Source organism: Triticum aestivum, chromosome 5A (genome assembly GCF_018294505.1).
Source record: "Triticum aestivum cultivar Chinese Spring chromosome 5A, IWGSC CS RefSeq v2.1, whole genome shotgun sequence".
Taxonomy (NCBI): Eukaryota; Viridiplantae; Streptophyta; class Magnoliopsida; order Poales; family Poaceae; genus Triticum; species Triticum aestivum.
This window is the reverse complement of record NC_057806.1, coordinates 590,699,878-590,715,004: the sequence shown is the minus strand read 5'-3', so window position 1 is coordinate 590,715,004 and position 15,127 is coordinate 590,699,878. Positions and strand designations below refer to the sequence as shown.

The window sequence follows — 15,127 nt, the reverse complement described above, 5'->3', positions numbered from 1 at the left end:
AATATATTCCAAGATGAATCTAATGATATTGATGTTGTTATGTGAATGTCTATAATTTTTTATATAAACTTGGTCAAAGTTGGATAAGATTGACTTTGGACAAATCTAATAGGGAGTATTTGCTGATATATATAGTATATATAGAACAAAAAAATGATAAAAAAAACGACTCCGCTGAGTTGGCTGTCTGTATCACGAAAGTGAAGAATTTTTCTTTTCTTTGTTGAGTTGAGCGAAGGATGGAAGTACTCCCTCCTGTCCTTTTTACTCTGCACATTGGATGTGCTGAAAGTCAAATTTTGCTAAGTTTGACTAAATTTATATTAGAAATTATTAGCATATATAATATCTAATAAATATAATATGAAAATATATTCCAAGATGAATCTAATGATATTGATGTTGTTATGTGAATGTCTATAATTTTTTATATAAACTTCGTCAAAGTTGGATAAGATTGACTTTGGACAAATCTAATAGGGAGTATTTGCTAATATATATAGTATATATAGAACAAAAAAATGATAAAAAAGCGATTCCGCTGAGTTGGCTGTCTGTATCACGAAAGTGAAGAATTTTTCTTTTCTTTGTTGAGTTGAGCGAAGGATGGAAGTACTCCCTCCGGTCCTTTTTACTCTGCACATTGGATTTGCTGAAAGTCAAACTTTGCTAAGTTTGACTAAATTTATATTAGAAATTATTAGCATATATAATATCTAATAAATATAATATGAAAATATATTCCAAGATGAATCTAATGATATTGATGTTGTTATGTGAATGTCTATAATTTTTTATATAAACTTGGTCAAAGTTGGATAAGATTGACTTTGGACAAATCTAATAGGGAGTATTTGCTGATATATATAGTATATATAGAACCAAAAAATGATAAAAAAAACGACTCCGCTGGGGATCGAACCCAGAATCTCTGGTTTCGTAGACCAGCGCCTTATCCAATGGGCCACGGAGTCCTTGATGCTGATACCTCACATTCCTCCATCAACACAAATGGCCAGAAAAGTATGCTCAAGGATCGGTTTGATTTAGACATGTGAGATGCTATTGCTATAAATAAATACGATATATAAATATTGGGTGACGTGGCACGCACGTGCGGTTGAATCCGAAGACAGGTACGCCATCAGCTTTTGATTAGCCGAGTGAAAGCCTGAGTCACGACTCACGCTCGGCACGGTGGCGGCGCGAGTACCACAACCACGTCCACAAGCAACCTATGGAACGACACTGTAACGTCCTTGATGCGGCTATATCTCTCACGTGTCGAAGCATGACTTAGAGGCATAACCGCATTTAAAGCAATGTTGCAAGTGAAGTAATCTTCACACAACCCATGTAATACATAAGGGAAAAGAATACATAGTTGGCTTACAATCGCCACTTCACACAATACATGAATTAAAGCATTACATCAACCAGATACAATCAAGGTCCGACTACGAAACCCAAAATAAAAGAAGACTACCCCAAAAGCTACACAGATCCCCGATCGACCCCAACTGGTCTCCACTACTGATCAACTAGAACGAAACAACACAAAGGGCAAGATCTTCATCGAGCTCCTTGGTTGCGTCATCTGCACGGTTCAACGACACCTGCAAGCTGGTTTTGGTAGTATCTGTGAGCCACGGGGACTCAGCAATCTCGCACCCTCGCGATCAAGACTATTTAAGCTTATGGGTAAGACAAAGGTATGAGGTGGAGCTGCAGCAAGCGACTAGCATATATGGTGGCTAACATACGCAAATGAGAGCGAGAAGAGAAGGCAAAGCACGGTCGATAAAAGTATGATCAAGAAGTGATCCTAGAACAACCTACGTCAAGCATAACTCCAACACCGTGTTCACTTCCCGGACTCCGCCGGAAAGAGACCATCACGGTTACACACGCAGTTGACTCATTTTAATCAAGTTAAGGTTCAAGTTATCTACAACCGGACATTAACAAATTCCCATCTACCCATAACCACGGGCACGGCTTTCAAAAGTTCAAATCCCTGCAGGGGTGTCCCAACTTAGCCCATGACAAGCTCTCACGGTCAACGAAGGAATAGACCGCCTCCCGAGACATTCCGATCAAACTCGGTATCCCGGTTCTACAAGACATCCTCGACAATGGTAAAACAAGTCCAGCAAGACCGCCCGATGCGCCGACATCCTGATAGGAGCTGCACATATCTCGTTCTCAGGGCAACACCGGATGAACACTACGTACAGCTAAAACCAGCCCTCAAATTTCCCCGAGGTGGCGCCGCAAGTGGCTCTAGTTTGGACCAACACTTAGACAAGCACTGGCCCGGGGGGTTTAAAATAAAGATGACCCTCGGCATGCGCGACTCCCAAGGGAAAAAGGCTAGGTGGCGAATGGTAAAACCAAGGTTGGGCCTTGCTGGAGGAGTTTTATTCAAAGCGAACTGTCAAGGGGTTCCCATTATTATCCAACCGCGTAAGGATCAAAAAATCCGGGAACATAACACCGATATGACGGAAACTAGGGCGGCAAGAGTGGAACAGAACACCAGGCATAAGGCCGAGCCTTCCACCCTTTACCAAATATATAGATGCATTAATTAAATAAGATATATTGTGATATCCCAACAAAATATTCATGTTCCAACATGGAACAAGCTCCAATCTTCACCTGCAACTAACAACGCTATAAGAGGGGCTGAGCAAAGCGATAACATAGCCAATCAACGGTTTGCTAGGACAAGGTGGATTAGGGGCTTGGTTCAACAATATGGGAGGCATGATAAGCAAGTGGTAGGTATCGCAGCATAGGCATAGCAAAAGAGCGAGCATCTAGCAAGCAAAGATAGAAGTGATTTCGAGGGTATGGTCATCTTGCCTGAAATCCCGCAAGGAAGAAGAACGAGTCCATGAAGAAGACAAACGGACGTAGACGAACGAATCCTCACAACACGACGTTACCGGATACAACTCGAAGAAGCATCACCGGAAAGAAGCAAACAACATCGTAAACAAACATCACATAAACATGAATGATGCACAACGAAGTATGATGCATGTCCGGTTTAAATATGTATGGCATGGCAAAGTGCACAAACAACACTAAAAGTTAAGTGGAGCTCAATATGCAACGGGTTGCATATTGACGGAACACCACATCAATTATTTAGTTCTCTCTCGTTTATGTACCCCAACAATATTAAATGTTCTTAACATGGCAAGAGATGAAGCATAAACAAACTACACATCTAGACAAGGTTAAATGAGGCCGGAAGCAACGAACAACAAATTCGGAAACTCCTCATGTGCATATATTAGGTTAGGTCCTGTTCTGCCCTAAACCATATTTTAGAGTTGTTTAACATGCAAAACAATGTCACCATGATAAACTAGGCAAAATTCTACCCCATTTACATATAAAGTTTATTAAATTTGGAGCTACGGTTAATTAGTTATGAATTAAAGCATTTTAACATGGCATAGGAGCAAATTTAATCAAACAACATTTTAAACATTTCAAACATAGATGAAAGTTGGATATTATGAATCTAGACAAAATTCTAAGCAAGTTTCATATATAATTTATTTAGATCCGATGCACGGTTGTGAAGTTATTAAATGCATGAAACTAGGGGGGTTTTCTGTAAAACTGCAATCTCCGGAATACTTAGGAAATTGGCAGAACAGAAAAAACAGGTTATGGGCCGAAACTGAAGGGCGCAGCATAGCAGAATAGCACACAACAAGGAACAGGAGGGCGCTGCTCACCATGGGCTTGGCCCGTTGGTGAAGAGGCCGGGCAGGCTGGCTTGGCGCTGGCTGGGCCCAGATGCGCGAGGCGGGGAGGATACGGGCGCGGCGCCCTTTGTTCGACAGAGAAGCAGAGGAGCAGCGGTGCTGGAGCGGCTTGCAGGCGGGCTTGGCGCCGCAGCTTGCCGGTGGTCTCCGGCGAGGGCATCGGTGACCGGGGACAGGGCCCAGCCGGCGGGATCCGGCCAGAACGGGCAAGACGGCGGAGACACGGATCCGGGCGGTCGATATGTCCTGGCGAGGCGACATGGCAGGGGGGTCGAGGCTCTCGTGACCCATGGCGGCGATGAAGCAGAGGATCAAGCGGACACTGCGGTGCTCCGGCGAAGTTGGGGAGGTCCGGTGCGCGAGAAACGATGCGGGGAAGGAAGGCTGGCACGGGTCCATGGCGCGGGGCAGGCGAGGATCTCGTCGAGGCGCTGGTGTGGGCAAAGCTCAGCGCGGCCATGGCGCGGATGCTCCTGTCGACAGAGAAACATGAGAACAGAGAGAGATAAGAGAGGGAGAAACGGGAGGAGCTATGCGCTGAGGAGGGCCTGCGGTTCCGAGCGGCTGGCGCGACCTTGAGCAAGGGTGGCGAGGACCATCTGTTGGTTCGGCGAGGAACAACGGGGTCAGGGCGTCCCTCAGCTGCGGGGTGTGGAAGGAGGGGCTCGTGCTCCTGTTTGCTGCACGGGTAGCCACCCCGATCCCGACTGAAACGTGCACTGGGCTGCCTGCGGGAGAGCTCGGGAGGACGAGACTCCGCTGGGACGACAACGGAGGCGGAGCAGCTTGGGTTGGTACAGAACTTCGGTGAGCGTGGCCTTGGCCGTGCTTGCTCGGGCAGGAGGTAGGAGAATGATGGTTGGCTGCTGCGATTTGGGCGGCGCGGTAAACCAGGGAGGTGGTCGGAGGCGGATTGGAGAGGTGGATCTGGGAGGGTCGAGGGGAGAAGGTGGTTGGCCCGGTGGGTTTTTGGATCGGGAGGAGATCCCGAGGTGGGATGGTGAGCGGTGGCGGCGGCATGGAATAGGAGGATGGGACAGGTTAGGAATAGGGTTAGTTTCTTTATATAGCAGGTTGGATTAGGGTAGGGGGTATTCGGTCCGTACGATTATAATCGGACGACCGAGAAAATATATGTTAGGAAGTCCAATTAACAAAACGGAGATGTTTTGTAGATATTTGGGGATGTTCTGAGTCCAACAGTGACAACTGATCGGGTCGGGTTCGGGACAGTCTCGGACGCGCATGTGAGGGGTCGGTGCACTGCGCAGGAGGGGTTTTCGGACCGTGCGATCGCATCGAACGGCTCCGGACGCGAAGAGGGGTAGGTTGGAGCTTGTGGGCTGTGCAGAAGGCATCAGGTTGAGAGGAGAGAAGAGAGAGAAGCCCTGCTTCTGTTTCCGGAGACAGAAAACGCCCGACGTTAGACCCGGCTATATTGCCGCTATAGTTTAACGGTTGGGCTATCAAACAAGCTCCGAATGCGATGAAACTTGGCAGGCGACCTACTAACAACATAACAACACCACATGCCAACTTTCATCCCATTCTGAGAACATTTTCCGGCCACTTATAAAATACTATTTTGGACATGCCGCGGGCGCGTGCAAGTGTGATTGGGCTCAGAACGGACAACAGAGAGAACTCGGAGAACCCGGACGAATGCAAGTTTTAAAACATGATGATGCAACGCGGATGATGACATGACATGAAATGCATGACACGCAAGCAAAGACAAGGCAACAACAGCGAATAACTGGAGGACACCTGGCACATCGGTCTCGGGGCGTTACAACGCTCCACCACTACGAGAGGATCTCGTCCCGAGATCTAGAATGGCACCGGAGGGGAAAACGGAAGAGAAAGATAAGTGGGGTAAAACTAAGTTGCTTCTTTGACAAACGAGTGAAACCAAAGAACCTTGAGAGGTTGAACAAATTGAAAGGAATAATGCAACAAAGAAGAACAAAGTTGAAAACACTCCGGTAGGGAAGAGGAACAAGGAAGAACAAATTCGGACAGCACTCCGGTAGAAAGAGATATGAAACTTGATAAGACGAAAAGAACTTGAACAGAAGGGCACAACACTCCGGTTAAATGGATAAACCGAGAAAAGAACACGGTCCTGACCAAACAAGAAGATGGGTGAAAAGAACAACACCACAATGCCTCCGGAACGAAAGAATAGAAATATAGATAATTGAAATAAAAGAATGGAGAAGAAAATGCCAACTTCTACCATAAAAGAGCTTGAAAAGGCATCCTCAGGAGAAAAGTCGAACGGAGTTATTGCACCAACAACGAAAAGAGTAAGCTTGTAGTGGGCTTATGAAGAACATCTCAAAACTACGAGGTGAAATTCTGCCACTAATGAAAATGATAAATTGGATTGATACGAACAAGGAGACGAGAAGATTCTTTCACCCGGAGGATAAATGAAGAACTTGGATCATTTATAATCACCATAGATAGCAACAATCCTTAGGGAAGGCTTTAGGTAAAATATAACCCAAGATAATTCCAACGAAGAGGTTGATGGATTTAAAATATCTCATTCTTAACAACATTCGAATCATGAAGCATGAACTCAGATTATCAAGAATGACAAAATACCACCTCCAATGATACGGAAGAAAGAATTGCACTCCGGGTTGCAAGATGGAGATTGCTTGAGCTCCTCTGAAAAGAATCTCAATGAACACTTCGGGAAGGAATTAAATTCTTGATGAACCATCATGTAGAGCCTCCATGAAGAACTCCGTTAACAAAAGAATGATCAAACGGAAAGAAAGGGTAGTTGAAAACACAAGGTGAAGCCTTGCAATGATTTAGATGGAGCTTTGCGACGAGATAATGCGGAAAAGCTTGGAACTCCAGAAAAGAAAGATGAACAAGTGAAATCAAGAATTTGATGAGCCTCCGGAGTAAGGAATTAATCACTTGGATGAACAAGAATAAGAATTATGTTATGCTTATCCTTCACCAATTAAATTGATGACAATGAACGGATTTAGCATATTACTTATTCTCGTAGAAAGGATTAAGATATATATAGCACAAACTTGAGAAAAGACTTCAATGAACCACCGTTAGCATTTGGAAAGCACGAATGCATTGATATAATAACCAAGGAAGAGAACTCTTGAACGAACCACCGTAAGAATTGAAAAAGAACGAATAAAAGATAACGAATCACCGGGAAGAATTTGCAAATGAACGAAGATGCTCGAGAGAATCTAGATACATGAGAACGAAGGGATCACAAACTGATTAGAGATCACTTGAACGAATCACCGGTAAGATTTGGAGAACCATAGCTGAAAGCTGAGAATGAATAAATTCTGAGATGATGGGCTCCGGAGAAACAAACTGAAAAGAATCTTGAATTGCTCCGGGTGGGTGAAAAGAATTCTCACGATCAAAACAATTATGAGAGGATGGCATCAAGCTAGAACCACGAGTCTCTGAGAGAACGGATAAGATATGGAGGAAAAACTCTTCTTCGGTCTTCAAATGTTGAGAATGACGACGAGAAACACCACCAAGAATTATTTAGACACTCCAGAAGAATCAAAACGAAGAGGTTGAGCCAACGATGAAAATAATTCGACAGATCTTGGAGAAAAGCATTTGACTGATGATAAATCGTTCTTACGTCAAACTTCAAAAAGAAATTTGAGGATAGCTCCGGGAAAATAAGAAGAGTCAGGTAAGATCCTGGGAAAAGACCTGTGGGTTAGGGCCCACTCAAAAGAAAACACCGTTGAAGGATTTAAAAGAGAGAATGCACCTGTTGAATTAAAAGACTTGAATGAGATAACTTCCTCGAAAGAGCTTGAATGAACGTAGAGTGGAGACACGAATCTTCGAGATATCTTGAGCACTCCGGAACAATAGAATAGCGAGCGGTGAATGATAAAGAGGTGCACCGGTAAGAAAATGTATTGAAACGAGGAAAAAGGATATGATCCACAAAGCTTGACTTGAAACCACCGGAGAAGATAAAAGAAACGAAGAATGATGAACTAGAAGTTCCGTTAGTATCTTCATGAGAATCACCGGATAAGAACATTGAAGGAAAAGAATAGAGAGGCTTCACATCAATAAGATGGATACTCGATTAAGAAATCTGAGTCCTTAAAGAAAAACAAGGGAGGGAGGGCGGGAAAAAACAAAAGCAACTTGGAGATGGATGAAACAAACAAAATTGAGAAGAACTGATAATTGATCTTGTGAATGTTGAAGTGATCGGATCCACTTGAAGAGAGACACCCCGGTAGAACAAGATTGGCATAACAATCTCGATTATCGAGAAGGATTAGTATTCACATCGGAGTATGAGAACACCATTTGGGGAAGGTATGGAATCAACACTTGACATTGAAGCAACTCGAATACCACAATTCAAAAACAAAACAAAGGATTGGCTTGCAAAATAAGCCAGAACAAACATATGATAGAGATTTCGTCCGAAGTTTTCATGGTGGGGCCTACACGGGCTCGATCGTACAACACCATCATGTACAAGGCAGTGCACATGACATACAAAGCGTCCCCGAGTCAGCATAGCCAAGGACTCTTTAAGACACAACGAGACCACTATAAAACCAACCGTGAATAGGCGGACCACTAGACGTCGAACCCCAATTTCATATCATACATCTGACGGAAAGATGTCCTAAGAGCTACTTGAATTCCCACTTATAAACTCCCGAAATTTTCTGGTTATGCAATCAGGTGTTGGGGATACAGGGGAAGCATAATATCTCACCCAAAGCTAGCAAATTCTACATCCAGCTGTATCCATCCTTCAACACATAACCAAGAAACCTTCGGAAATCATCTACCTCAACCTTCGAAAAGCATCCGTTATACAAGCTATGGCAATACTCCCGAACTCCCGCCCCAGTACTGGGTGGTGTCGAGGTTATCTCACCAACAACTGCATAAAAGAGATTTTCGATGTCGGCGAACTAAACTCAGGTATTCCAGAACTGCAACGATAAAATTATGACGACAACACCTGGGAGCTCAACTCCCCGGGACACTGCCACAAAACCCCTGACAGGAGGCACCAAGACAATGTTCTCATCACAAAACGATCGGAACGATTCCAAGATACCCGCGTGATCCTAATAAAAGTTTAGTGAAATTTGAGAAGAGAAGAGTCAAAACTCTACGTCAGGATGCCTTACCAGAGCGATGAGGAGACTGGGGAGTAAAAAGAATTCCTAAACTCTCCGATATATAAATCCTAAATGACTCAAAACATCTTTCTAGACACAACTCGGCCGCTAAAAACGATCAAGCAATGGGGGCTCCTATGGTCGGGGAAGGCTCTAATACCAACTTGTAACGCCCTCGATGCGGCTATATCTCCCACGTGTCGAAGCACGACTTAGAGGCATAACCGCATTGAAAGCAATGTCGCAAGTGAGGTAATCTTCACACAACCCATGTAATACATAAGGGAAAAGAATACATAGTTGGCTTACAATCGCCACTTCACACAATACATGAATTAAAGCATTACATCAACCAGATACAATCAAGGTCCGACTATGGAACCCAAAATAAAAGAAGACTACCCCAAAAGCTACACAGATCCCCGATCGACCCCAACTGGGCTCCACTACTGATCAACTAGAACGAAACAACACAAAGGGCAAGATCTTCATCGAGGTCCTCCTTGAGCTTGGTTGCGTCATCTGCACGGTTCAACGACACCTGCAAGCTGGTTTTGGAAGTATCTGTGAGCCACGGGGACTCAGCAATCTCGCACCCTTGCGATCAAGACTATTTAAGCTTATGGGTAAGACAAAGGTATGAGGTGGAACTGCAGCAAGCGACTAGCATATATGGTGGCTAACATACGCAAATGAGAGCGAGAAGAGAAGGCAAAGCACGGTCGATAAAAGTATGATCAAGAAGTGATCCTAGAACAACCTACGTCAAGCATAACTCCAACACCGTGTTCACTTCCCGGACTCCACCGGAAAGAGACCATCATGGTTACACACGCAGTTGACTCATTTTAATTAAGTTAAGGTTCAAGTTATCTACAACCGGACATTAACAAATTCCCATCTGCCCATAACCGCGGGCACGTTTTTCAAAAGTTCAAATCCCTGCAGGGGTGTCCCAACTTAGCCCATGACAAGCTCTCACGGTCAACGAAGGAATAGACCTCCTCCCGAGACATTCCGATCAAACTCGGTATCCCGGTTCTACAAGACATCCTCGACAATGGTAAAACAAGTCCAGCAAGACCGCCCGATGCGCCGACATCCTGATAGGAGCTGCACATATCTCGTTCTCAGGGCAACACCGGATGAACACTACGTACAGCTAAAACCATCCCTCAAGTTTCCCCGAGGTGGCGCCGCAAGTGGCTCTAGTTTGGACCAACACTTAGACAAGCACTGGCCCGGGGGGTTTAAAATAAAGATGACCCTCGGGATGCGTGACTCCCAAGGGAAAAAGGCTAGGTGGCGAATGGTAAAACCAAGGTTGGGCCTTGCTGGAGGAGTTTTATTCAAAGCGAACTGTCAAGGGGTTCCCATTATTACCCAACCGCGTAAGGACCGAAAAATCCGGGAACATAACACCGATATGACGGAAACTAGGGCGGCAAGAGTGGAACAAAACACCAAGCATAAGGCCGAGCCTTCCACCCTTTACCAAGTATATAGATGCATTAATTAAATAAGATATATTGTGGTATCCCAACAAAATATCCATGTTCCAACATGGAACAAGCTCCAATCTTCACCTGCAACTAACAACGCTATAGGAGGGGCTGAGCAAAGCGGTAACATAGCCAATCAACGGTTTGCTAGGACAAGGTGAGTTAGGGGCTTGGTTCAACAATATGGGAGGCATGATAAGCAAGTGGTAGGTATCGCAGCATAGGCATAGCAAAAGAGCGAGCATCTAGCAAGCAAAGATAGAAGTGATTTCGAGGGTATGGTCATCTTGCCTGAAATCCCGCAAGGAAGAAGAACGAGTCCATGAAGAAGACAAACGGACGTAGACGAACGAATCCTCACAACACGACGTTACCGGATACAACTCGAAGAAGCATCACCGGAAAGAAGCAAACAACACCGTAAACAAACATCACATAAACATGGAATGATGCACAACGAAGTATGATGCATGTCCGGTTTAAATATGCATGGCATGGCAAAGTGCACAAACAACACTACAAGTTAAGTGGAGCTCAATATGCAACGGGTTGCATATTGACGGAACACCACATCAATTATTTAGTTCTCTCTCGTTTATGTACCCCAATAATATTAAATGTTCTTAACATGGCAAGAGATGAAGCATAAACAAACTACACATCTAGACAAGGTTAAATGAGGCCGGAAGCAACGAACAACAAATCCGGAAACTCCTCATGTGCATATATTAGGTTAGGTCCTGTTATGCCATAAACCATATTTTTAGAGTTGTTTAACATGCAAAACAATGTCACCATGATAAACTAGGCCAAATTCTACCCCATTTACATATAAAGTTTATTAAATTTGGAGCTACGGTTAATTAGTTATGAATTAAAGCATTTTAACATGGCATAGGAGAAAATTTAATCAAACAACATTTTAAACATTTCAAACATAGATGAAAGTTGGATATTATGAATCTAGACAAAATTCTAAGCAAGTTTCATATATAATTTATTTAGATCCGATGCACGGTTGTGAAGTTATTAAATGCATGAAACTAGGGGGGGTTTCTGTAAAACTGCAATCTCCGGAATACTTAGGAAATTGGCAGAACAGAAAAAACAGGTTATGGGCCGAAACTGAAGGGCGCAGCATAGCAGAATAGCACACAGCGAGGAACAGGAGGGCGCTGCTCACCATGGGCTTGGCCCGTTGGTGAAGAGGACAGGCAGGCTGGCTTGGCGCTGGCTGGGCCCAGATGCGCGAAGCGGGGAGGATACGGGCGCGGCGCCCTCTGTTCGACAGAGAAGCAGAGGAGCAGCGGTGCTGGAGCGGCTTGCAGGCGGGCTTGGCGCTGCCGCTTGCCGGTGGTCTCCGGCGAGGGCATCGGTGACCGGGGACAGGGCCCAGCCGGCGGGATCCGGCCGGAACGGGCAAGACGGCGGAGACACGGATCCGGGCGATCGGTATGTCCTGGCGAGGCGACATGGCAGGGGGATCGAGGCTCTCGTGACCCATGGCGGCGATGAAGCAGAGGATCAAGCGGACACTGCGGTGCTCCGGCGAAGTTGGGGAGGTCCGGCGCGCGAGGAACGGCGCGGGGAAGGAAGGCTGGCACGGGTCCATGGCGCAGGGCAGGCGAGGATCTCATCGAGGCGCTGGTGCGGGCAAAGCTCAGCGAGGCCATGGCGCGGATGCTCCTGTCGACAGAGAAACATGAGAACAGAGAGAGATAAGAGAGGGAGAAACGGGAGGAGCTATGCGCTGAGGAGGGCCTGCGGTTCCGAGCGGCAGGCGCGACCTTGAGCAAGGGTGGCGAGGATCATCTACTGGTTCGGCGATGAACAACGGGGTCGGGGCGTCCCTCAGCTGCGGGGTGTGGAAGGAGGGGCTCGTGCTCCTGTTTGCTGCACGGGTAGCCACCCCGATCCTGACTGAAGCGTGCACTGGGCTGCCTGCGGGAGAGCTCGGGAGGACGGGACTCCGCTGGGACGACAACGGAGGCGGAGCAGCTTGGGTTGGTACAGAACTTCGGTGAGTGTGGCCTTGGCCGTGCTTGCTCGGGCAGGAGGTAGGAGAATGATGGTTGGCTGCTGCGATTTGGGCGGCGCGGTAAACCAGGGAGGTGGTCAGAGGCGGATTGGAGAGGTGGATCTGGGAGGGTCGAGGGGAGAAGGTGGTTGACCCGGTGGGTTTTTGGATCGGGAGGAGATCCCGAGGTGGGATAGTGAGTGGTGGCGGCGGCATGGAATAGGAGGATGGGACAGGTTAGGACTAGGGTTAGTCTCTTTATATAGCAGGTTGGATTAGGGTAGGGGGTATTCGGTCCGTACGATTATAATCGGACGACCGAGAAAATAGATGTTAGGAAATCCAATTAACAAAACGGAAATGTTTTGTAGATATTTGGGGATGTTCTGAGTCCAACGGTGACAACTGATCGGGTCGGATTCGGGACAGTCTCGGACGCGCACGTGAGGGGTCGGTGCACTGCGCAGGAGGGGTTTTCGGACCGAGCGATCGCATCGGACGGCTCCGGACGCGAAGAGGGGTAGGTTGGAGCTTGTGGGCTGTGCAAAAGGCATCAGGCTGAGAGGAGAGAAGAGAGAGAAGCCCGGCGTCTGTTTCCGGAGACCGAAAACGTCCGATGTTAGACCCGGCTATATTGCCGCTATAATTTAACGGTTGGGCTATCAAACGAGCTCCGAATGCGATGAAACTTGACAGGCGACCTACTAACAACATAACAACACCACATGCCAACTTTCATCCCATTCCGAGAATATTTTTCGGCCACTTATAAAATACTATTTCGGACATGCCGCGGGCGCGTGCAAGTGTGGTTGGGCTCAGAACGGACAACAGAGAGAACTCGGAGAATCCGGACGAATGCAAGTTTTAAAACATGATGATGCAATGCGGATGATGACATGACATGAAATGCATGACACGCAAGCAAAGACAAGACAACAACAACGAATAACTGGAGGACACCTGGCATATCGGTCTCGGGGCGTTACAAGCACCCCTCTACCTTGGGAGTTTATGGAAGCGACGGCGCCCCACTTGCCTCGTGGTGGTGACTTTGCGTGGCCGGATCTACCGTTGCTTCTTTTGATCGAGTGGCTGAGGCCGAAGCGATGGCGTGTTCCAGTGGGAGAGTTGTGGCCGGTTATGTGTGTGGCGCTCGCACTCTCCGGCGGCTCGACGGAAACATCGCAGACCAGTGTTGCCGGTTTTGCTTCGGGTGCAATCTAGTCTGGAATTAAAGGTCAATCGGACGCTGTTAGAGCATCTACAACCCGCATTGTTGCCATAAAAATGCCCCTTTAGGACACGTTTGGATGCGTTCGTGGAGAGGACCCAGTCACCCATCATGTGTCATTCGCTGCAACCACATACCTCAAATACCATATCTTAAATCCATACTATACCGTGCAACACAAAAGTTATGTACTACCCCACTACTCATCATCGATGATGTAGACGACCTCCGTGCCTGTGCCGGACGGACCGGCTTCCTGGTGATTGGTCGTCACACGCAACTCCGGCTCCTCATTGGAGTCCAGCTCCGCCAAGGCTTCCTTCAGCTCCACACCCGCCCGACGGAGGTAGTGGTGGTTTGCCTCCATCTCAAGTTAGCTTGCTCCTCCGCTTGGCCGACCTCAAGCTCAACCAATGCGTTGCTCATGCCGAATCCGGTAGCCAAAGGCGCTAGATCTGCCTTGCCTTCCTCCTCTTCTTCCTTCCCTGGCTCCGAGTCCTTCATGTTCGTGTCCAGCTCCTCCTCCTCCTTCGGAGAGTCCGAAGGCAAGCCCACCACAATCTGAGCGCCACGTCGTGACTGGATCTCTATTAGGAGCTCCAATTGACGCTTCGGAGCATGGTGTAGGTGGTGATCCGCTAGCGGGCCATGGCTACCGACGGATGGCGAGCTTTGAGCGGATTGGGAGTGGGCAGTGGCGGATCCAGGGCCCAGGCCGGGGGGGCCTGGGCCCTGGGCGTGAAGAAGCAAAATTGCATTGAGTACAACATCATGAACACTGTAGTAGCACTGTAGCCATACTATAGCTAGCCTAGGGCCTGGGGCTTAGCCAAATCATGTGTCCGCCCCTGGGAGTGGCGGTAGGCTGCGAGGGTGGAAATGGAAATGTCTAGGGTTAAGGGGCCGCCGACCGGCTGAAATAGCCGGATTTGGCCCCTGAAGCGGCCCGCCGGAGCGGCAGCATGAATGCGTCCAACTTGGTTTCGACGTGTGTCCTTGAGGGTCTCGCCCGTTAGTCCGACTCTCCCAAGCATGTCCGGGCCTCGCCATACCATCCTAGATATGGGCTAGATAGAAGGGGTATCAGTCAGTCTGGACATATAGGGCTGGTTGAGTAGCCCGGTTGGATCGCGATTTTGTGAAATCACTGACCGAGCCGTCAGCCCATGCGTATAGACATTTAAGGAGCCCGGCTGTAGATGCTATACGGTCTAAGAGCAAAGCCAACAACTCCCCTATCTCTAAATTAACAACCGTTTACCGGAAGTTGAGGCAAAAAAAACCTCTCCAACAGTTCTCGTAAAACGACCATATTAGGAGATCCCGTAAAAATGGCATTTTATTTTAGCAGGATTCTTCGTGTATCTTTTTGGCGGGCTAAAATTTCAGCACCTACCACC

The 15,127-nt window shown here is 47.1% G+C and overlaps 1 non-coding gene across 1 annotated transcript; it reads right to left on the bottom strand.

Annotated features, from left to right (window-relative positions):
• Nucleotides 1-901: 901 nt before the first annotated feature.
• On the bottom strand, nt 902-974 carry TRNAR-ACG (transfer RNA arginine (anticodon ACG)). Its single transcript has one exon. It is a non-coding gene; the product is annotated as a tRNA-Arg (tRNA).
• Nucleotides 975-15,127: the final 14,153 nt, after the last annotated feature.